General features: G+C 43.7%; 1 protein-coding gene across 1 annotated transcript in view; it reads right to left on the bottom strand.

Moving 5' to 3' along the window:
• Positions 1-4,288: 4,288 nt before the first annotated feature.
• LRP1B (LDL receptor related protein 1B) overlaps positions 4,289-8,932 on the bottom strand; it is a 1,636,337-nt gene continuing 1,631,693 nt past the window's right edge. Inside the window, exon 92 of the mRNA XM_077273024.1 lies at positions 4,289-7,692. The gene's annotated coding sequence lies outside the window, so the exon portion shown is untranslated. The remainder of the gene's footprint in view (positions 7,693-8,932) is intronic.

The following is an 8,932-nucleotide window of genomic DNA, read 5'->3' as shown; positions in this document are numbered from 1 at the left end:
GCACCGATTGTTCATCACCTGAGCTCTTCTTCTGTGAGGCCATGCTGTTGTGATGGATGTTGAAATATGCCAGGTCTTCTCGAAAATAGGCATTGTCTGGGCAGATGTTATTCTTAAAACTCTACATAATACTCAGCATTGATTGTGCCTTTTAATGTGTGCAAACTGCCGGTGCCATAAGCACAAATTTAAGCTCAAACCACCAGAGATGGAGGCTTCGGAACTGTGAGCTGATAACAAGCTGGATGGTCCCTTGAGTCCCCAGAACACGGTGACCGTGGTTTCCATATAGAATTTAAAATTTTGATTAATCTGACCCCAGAACAGTTTTCCATTTTGCCTCACTCCATTTCAAGGGAATTTTGGCCTAGAGAAGAAGTAAGAGTTTCTGGATTGTGTCGATATATTGACTGGTTTCTTCTCTGCATGATAGAGCTTCCACTTGCATTTGTGGAAAGCCACGCAAACTGTGTTCCCGGACAATGATTTCTGGAATTATTACCGATCCCAGGCAATGATTTGCTCTTACAAAACATGCCTCTTTTTAGTGCAGTGCCGCCGCAGGACCCATAGATCATGAGCATCCAATATTGATTGTTCATCTTGTCCATTGTGCTCATGGATTTCTCCAGAATCTCTCAACATTTTGATGATATTTGGTACAGTAGATGGTAAGATATTCAGTCTTTAAAATGTTACATTTTCTGAAATTATTTCACATTTTTTAGATGCAGTAGTTCAGATTGGTGAATCTCTGACCATCTTTCTTCTCTATTCTGCCTCATTAACATGCATTTGTTTATACACACTAATGTGACTTTGCTGAAAATTGAACCTGCAGGCGTTCTATCATTAATACCACTTACTTTTCCAGCCTTTTATTAACTCTGTGCAAAGTTTTTTTAAATGTTTTGCTGCCATCTATGCCTAAATCGGTTACTTTTTTTTAAGCAAAATTGAAATCTTCAACTTTTAACGTGTTTTGCGATGTGTTGTGAATAAAATATGGCTATAAGAGATTTCCAAATCTTTACATTCTTGTTTTCTTTGCAATTTTTCACATTCATGCACCCAATAGCACTTAATAACCGTATATATACAGATAGTGGCTTGTGGTGAAATCAGCGTTATTTTAAATGTCCTATTTATTGCAATGAGGGCTGGACCACCACAAATTCTACCTATTGTGTCCCCCTATCTCCTTATTATTATTATTATTTATTGTTATAGCGTCATTTATTCCATGGCGCTTTACATGTAAGGAGGGGTATACATAATAAAAACAAGTACAATAATCTTAACCAATACAAGTCATAACTGGTACAGGAGGAGAGAGGACCCTGCCCGCGAGGGCTCACAATCTACAAGGGATGGGTGAGAATACAGTAGGTGAGGATAGAGATGGTCGTGCAGCGGTCGATCGGTGGTCACCTTATAGCTTGTAAGCTTGCAATCAGGAACCTCACTCCTCCTGTAACTGATGAACTATGTGTTTCTAATGTTTTTATTATCTGTATATGTCCCCGTTCATTATTTAAAGTGCTATGGAATATGTTGCCGCTATTTAAATAAAATTCAACAAAATGGCGCCCACTGTGTGCATGTGCAGGGTGATTCTGTTCCTTGAGCTCTTATCGTTGTATTTATGGGGTGCGCGTGTGGAATTTGATATCACAATAACTAATCCCTTTGACCAGCACACGTGATTGATTCATGGATGTATATACACTTTAACTATACATTTATCCATTTAACTACTGTCTTTATACTATTTTCCTGTAGCAGTGGTGGATTATAATAGGGTCAATCTGGGTGGTAGCCCAGGGCCCAGTGGTGTGGGGGGGCCCTGGGCAACCACTCAGATTGACCTCGGCCGCCATCAGGGCATTACTGCCCTGACTGATGTATAGGCCCGGTGGGCAGAGGGGGCCCACATCAGGCCCCATCTCATCTGCTCACCGGGCCCCCCTACAGGTGCTGCGCCAGTAAGGCAGTAAGGCTATTGACGTGCGGGTGCGGGCCCGCACGTCAATAGTTAACAGCTGCCAGCCAAACGGAGGCTGGCAGCTGATGTGTGCCGCAGGGCGCACGTCACCGGCGTCTGACGTCATTGTCAGCCACCGGCGAGTGCACGCTTCACCTGAGTGGAGGGAGGAAGCTTCGCCCACCGGCCGCCGCAGGAGCGCAGCTTGGTAAGTAAGAACTCGTGTTTTTGGGGTTTTTTTAGAGCGGCGATCCCGGGGCAGAAAGCTGGAGACACTGGGGGCAGAAATGCTGGACAAGCTGGGGGCAATATGCTGGACACACTGGGGGCAATATGCTGGAGACACTGGGGGCAATATGCTGGAGACACTGGGGGCAATATGCTGGACACACTGGGGGCAGGATGCTGGACACACTGGGGGCAGGATGCTGGACACACTGGGGGCAGATTGCTGGACACACTGGGGGCAGATTGCTGGACACACTGGGGGAAGGATGCTGGACACACTGGGGCAATATGCTGGAGACACTGGGGGCAGGATGCTGGAGACACTGGGGGCAGGATGCTGGACACACTGGGGCAGATTGCTGGACACACTGGGGGCAGATTGCTGGACACACTGGGGGAAGGATGCTGGACACACTGGGGCAATATGCTGGAGACACTGGGGGCAGGATGCTGGAGACACTGGGGCAGGATGCTGGAGACACTGGGGCAGATTTCTGGACACACTGGGGCAGAATGCTTGACACACTGGGGGCAGGATGCTGGAGACACTGGGGCAGGTTGCTGGACACACTGGGGCAGATTGATGGACACACTGGGAGCAATATGCTGGAGACACTGGGGCAGATTGCTGGACACACTGGGGCAATATGCTGGACACACTGGGGCAATATGTTGGAGACACTGGGGGCAGGATGCTGGACACACTGGGGCAGATTGCTGGACACACTGGGGGCAATATGCTGGAGACACTGGGGGCAATATGCTGGAGACACTGGGGGGCAGATTGCTGGACACACTGGGGGCAATATGCTGGAGACACTGGGGCAGATTGCTGGACACACTGGGGGCAATATGCTGGAGACACTGGGGCAGATTGCTGGACACACTGGGGCAATATGATGGACACACTGGGGGCAATATTCTGGAGACACTGGGGGCAGATTGCTGGACACACTGGGGGCAATATGCTGGAGACACTGGGGCAGAGATGCTGGACACATTGGGGGCAGAGATGCTGGACACATTGGGGGCAGAGATGCTGGACACATTGGGGGCAGAGATGCTGGACACATTGGGGGCAGAGATGCTGGACACTGATGGCAGATGCTGGACACTGTGGGCAGAGATGCTGGAGACATGGGCAGAATGTAGATATGGGGCATGATTGGAGACACAGGGTAGAATGAAAGACATGGGGCAGGATTGGAGACAGAACATGCAGGATCATGGGGCAGGATGGATACGATGGAGACTGATGGGGCAGGATGGGGAGATCATATGGGGCAGGATGGATACTCATGAAGGCAGGATGGGAGAACATATGGCTGGAGCTAGGAATGAGATACACGGGGCTAGGATGGGGGATATTATTATTACCATAGGGGCAAATTAAGGGATATTATTACTGCAGTGATGTATTTATTTTATTTTTTGAGGACACTGTTTTAAATGGGGGGGCGGTCCTGTTACTGTGTAGAGTGACACTATGTTGCCTCTTTTTCTTCATGTGGTGTAATGTAGAAGTTGGGAAAAATTAAGTAATGTGTTCTGCAAGCGGAGCTCGAGATAACTGTGTTATTTCCTGCAGAGACGAGTCCTGGCTGGAAGAAATGATGGCGGTCTGTGCTGGAAGAAAGATGAAGGACTTCACCTAGAGACGTCACTGGTGAGTCAGTGTTACCTATACACTGACACTATACACTGTATACTATATACTGAACTGAAGGGTAAATTGACTAGATCAATGGATGTTTGACAGGTTATAGTTTCACACAGCAACTATTTTTCTGGAATAATCTGGCTCAGGTATATGATGACCCCGTCACATGACCCTGTCACATGACCGGGGGACCCACAGTGTCTGAACAGCCCGGGGCCCCGGCTACCCTTAATCCACCCCTGTCCTGTAGACAATCCAAATAAAATAGAATTCAACCCAAACCTCTTTATTAAAAAAAAAAGCCCACTTGTGTGTGTGTGTGTGTTTCAATAACAGAAGCATTGACTCATTCAGTTTGGCTAGACAAATGATTAACTTGTAAAAACCACTTTAATGGCACAAAATGTATTTTGAAATATTAGTAGAAAATCGACCAATAGCAACATTCTTATTTAAAAAATAAAAAGAAACAAAAGAATGAACAAAAATAAAAAAAATAAAATTAAAGAAATCTTTTAATGAGAATAATACAAGGACATCCTTTTGCTATTGAAAATACCATAAGCACAAACATTCTTAAACTCTTTTTCGATGGTTGTTCTTTTTTTTCGTAAACAATGATGAATTTGATTGTCATTGATATTTTTGTTGTTGTTGTTGTGGCCCAAGTCTGGTTTTTACTAAGATCCATTCATTTTTTTTTCCATGTAGTTGTTTATGCACCTTGGATAAAAAAATAAGTCAACTACGCGGCTTAGAAATTATAGAATAAGTCATGAAATAAACATAAAATAGCCAAAAGGACTAGAAAAAGATATAGAACTAAACAAAAAAACTTTTTTGTATATTCAGAACATTTCCTTTTCATCAAGCAAATTTGCACAACTATCACATAAGTCATTGTTTCAAAAAGGCCTCAAAATGGAAAGTTTTTAGAAATAGGTAGTTTGCATGCACAATGTACAACATAAGAATTAAAAAACATTTTTTTCATTTTTTTTCCCTTTTTTTCATCCTTTTTGAAAGGAAGTATTTAATATACACAATTTAACTACATGGTAATGATAAAAAATAAAATGATGTAAGCCCTGTTTTGTTTGATTCAATGATAACTGCATATTGTGAGCCAGATTTGTGTCCATGCTTCTGACCAAAGAAAGTTTTTGATTCATTACGGCATGTAGGAAATGGAACAATCTGAAAATCTAAAATGTACCATTTATTATTATTATGATATGATTATGACTTATAATTTGAATTTAAACAAAAAAATAGGAAACCTGACACATAAAACTTTGATTAATCGAGTTACTCTTTGTTAAAAAAAAAAAAGTCCCCAAAATTTCCACAAAGTACCGAGAGGTTTCAACTATTTTGTTTTGGAGTTCATCCTTACAAACTTGATATTAAAGATTGACTGAAATACATAGCCAATTAGACAAAAATATAAATGGGTCTATGTACATTCTGCTTAGTATTTCTGGCAGTATTTTATAGTCTTAGCAATGTTTTTTGCTTTTTAGCTATTTTGACCTCCATTTTTTAGATTAAAATTGGACAGTATAGTCTAGAACATAGATGTAACCTGAAGATATTGGTCTCAAATCAAAACCTTTGAGGATATGTGCCCACAATCGGTAAACACTGCGGGTTGGGCGCTGCGTGCTTGGGCAGCGTCCAATCCATAGTGTCCAGATGTTACAGCATAGTGGATGGATTTTCATGAAATCCCATGCCCACTATGAATCCAGAGACACCCGTGGCTCAACTGCGGAGATGGACATGCGGCGCGTCTTTCTAGACCGCAGCATGTCAATTTCTCTTGCAGAGATACTAGTCTACGCAAAAAGAAATTTCACCAATAGAATGTTTTGGATGGGGTGAATCTGCAGGGTTCAGTGAACACATGCGTATTCACCTGCATTCAATAAACGGAAGCATTTGGACACCGTGAACATGCGCTGCATCCAAATTGTGAGCACATACCCTCACACTGCCCTACACAACATGTATCATTTACTGTGTTACTGATCTTGTCATGTGGCAGAAGTAACTTTGGTGACGTTTAGGCATCAAGGCCTGGGTACGGCAAAAACTTCTGCACCCCCTTTTGCTGCCCCTCCTTTTTGTCCATTGGACGCTATCCAAATGAAAGTGCCGTGCACTGATCTATATGGAAAAATGCTAATGAAAATACTCAAATATATTTATATATGTTACAATACTGTTTGAGAATTACGAAATTGACTATAAGCATAAGACATCATGGATACTGCAATTTATTTTCATAAATTATTTTATCTGAATTAATAATGCAAAAATATCTAAAAGTTACATAAAAAATGCTTAGTAGAGTAGGACTACATCATATTGAATGGGTTGCGCTGCATTAAATGTGCAGCCTTTTGTGTTCCGAAATGTTTCTTCATTGTTCCAACGCATTTTGATGCCAGACCGCCACTTTTCTCAAGGTAAAAAAATCAACTATTTATTGACAAAGGCGCCAGTCTGTCACTGAAATGCTTTGGAACAATAAAGAACCATTACGAAACACAAAGGCTTCTAATTTCCCGCAGCACAGCCGATTACACATGATATCTTCCTTCTCCACTATTATTCATCTGGAAGAAGTTCTTCTCCAGTCACAGAGCCACAGCAGTGGTTACATGCATCTACAGGTGTTGATTGAACCTTCACCCAACACCTCCGGTGGAATGTATACTGCCACCTTTGACTATCCTTGCCAGAGACACTGCTCTATGTGTGTGTTCTTGGTGCCCAAACAGTTCTTCATGAAAAAAAGCTTCTATCAAGTAATTTGTCACGGATTTGTAAAGTTGGGAGGATTGATTTAAGGGACTCAAGTCCATTGGCCAGGTAAGTAACCTCTGACCAACGAATGGAAGGGTCCCAAATTTCTTATCTTTTGGGATCTCAATGCAGGTTTTGAATTTGATGGCTGAAATATCATCATCGTAAGGAGATGAACAGATGATATTGTGCAAGGACGGCTAATCAAAAGCAATGCCGAGGATCCAGTAAAGTAAAGGATTTGCAAGCCTCCCCTCCAGTGTTCAGAGACAACCGACCTAGCTGATGATTGGGAGTCTTAAAAATCGATCCTTCCAACTCTAGAATTTAGTACTTTCTACAAAAACTGAAAAAAACTGAAAAAAAATTTCACATTTATTCCAAACTCTATTTTTTAAATAAAGATTTTGAATATGAATATTACTGTTAGATATTTCTATTACGTTATATATTATAAATTATTGGTATACTCTGAGACACTCCTCTAATATTTTAATATATCTGTGGAATCCAGCACCACATTTGGCAAAACAATATATATTAGACCTTTTTTGGAATTTCCATTATAGAATTTTTTTCTACTGCCTTATTTTTAGAGAGATTATCACGACTATAGATCTTAAAGATCTAAAAAATAAAGATGTCGGTAAAGGTTCTGTAAATTTTTAGAACATTCAGAAAATATTATCTATGCTATTCATGATTTATATAATCTTTCTCAAAAATATTATATGGGCCCATCCTAGGTCTCTTTTGTCATGGTAACCATTACAAAATGTAGGTATTCGTTAGAGCAAATAGATTTACATAACACTAGTCCAGCGGCCATGTCATTAGTCCATGGCCACCAAACCAGAACCCTGGCACTCGTCTGATTGGTTGGCCCAGCGCAACAGGATAGTTTCCAAGGATGCCGGCAAATGTAAAGGGGTTCACAGGGCTTTGATCCAGTGGCCATGAGCTATGTGGTGGCTGCTGGACCAGGGTTCTGCAATACTTTTTTACTCAACTGTAGTGTTGAGCGATACCGTCCGATACTTGAAAGTATCGGTATCGGAAAGTATCGGCCGATACCGGCAAAGTATCGGATCCAATCCGATACCGATACCCGATACCAATACAAGTCAATGGGACTCAGGTATCGGACGGTATTCCTGATGGTTCCCAGGGTCTGAAGGAGAGGAAACTCTCCTTCAGGCCCTGGGAACCATATTAATGTGTAAAAGAAAGAATTAAAATAAAAAATATCGCTATACTCACCTGTCCGACGCAGCCGGGACCTCAGCGAGGGAACCGGCAGCGTTGTTTGTTTAAAATTCGCGCTTTTACTTGGTTACGTGAGGTCCCGGCTTGTGATTGGTCAGGGCGGCCATGTTGCCGGGACGCGGACCAATCACAGCAAGCCGTGACGAAATTACGTCACGGCTTGCTGTGATTGGTCCGAGTCCCGGCAACATGGCCGCCATTAACCAATCACAAGCCGTGACGTCACGGGAGGCTGGACATGCGCGTATTTTGAAAAGCGCGCGTGTCCAGCCTCCAGTGACGTCCCGGCTTATGATTGGTCACGGCGCCATGTTGCCGGGACGCGGACCAATCACAGCAAGCCGTGACGAAATTACGTCACGGCTTGCTGTGATTGGTCCGCGTCCCGGCAACATGGCCGCCATTAACCAATCACAAGCCGTGACGTCACAGGAGGCTGGACACGCGCGCTTTTCAAAATACGCGCATGTCCAGCCTCCCGTGACGTCCCGGCTTGTGATTGGTTAATGGCGGCCATGTTGCCGGGACGTCACTGGAGGCTGGACACGCGCGCTTTTCAAAATACGCGCATGTCCAGCCTCCCGTGACGTCCCGGCTTGTGATTGGTTAATGGCGGCCATGTTGCCGGGACGTCACTGGAGGCTGGACACGCGCGCTTTTCAAAATACGCGCATGTCCAGCCTCCCGTGACGTCCCGGCTTGTGATTGATTAATGGCGGCCATGTTGCCGGGACGTCACTGGAGGCTGGACACGCGCGCTTTTCAAAATACGCGCATGTCCAGCCTCCCGTGACGTCACGGCTTGTGATTGGTTAATGGCGGCCATGTTGCCGGGACGCGGACCAATCACAGCAAGCCGTGACGTAATTTCGTCACGGCTTGCTGTGATTGGTCCGCGTCCCGGCAACATGGCCGCCCTGACCAATCACAAGCCGGGACTTCACGTAACCAAGTAAAAGCGCAAAATTTAAACAAAGAACGCT

Source organism: Ranitomeya variabilis, chromosome 7 (assembly GCF_051348905.1).
Source record: "Ranitomeya variabilis isolate aRanVar5 chromosome 7, aRanVar5.hap1, whole genome shotgun sequence".
NCBI classification, from domain to species: Eukaryota; Metazoa; Chordata; class Amphibia; order Anura; family Dendrobatidae; genus Ranitomeya; species Ranitomeya variabilis.
Note: the sequence above shows the minus strand (reverse complement) of the source record. Positions and strands in the feature narration are given on the sequence as shown.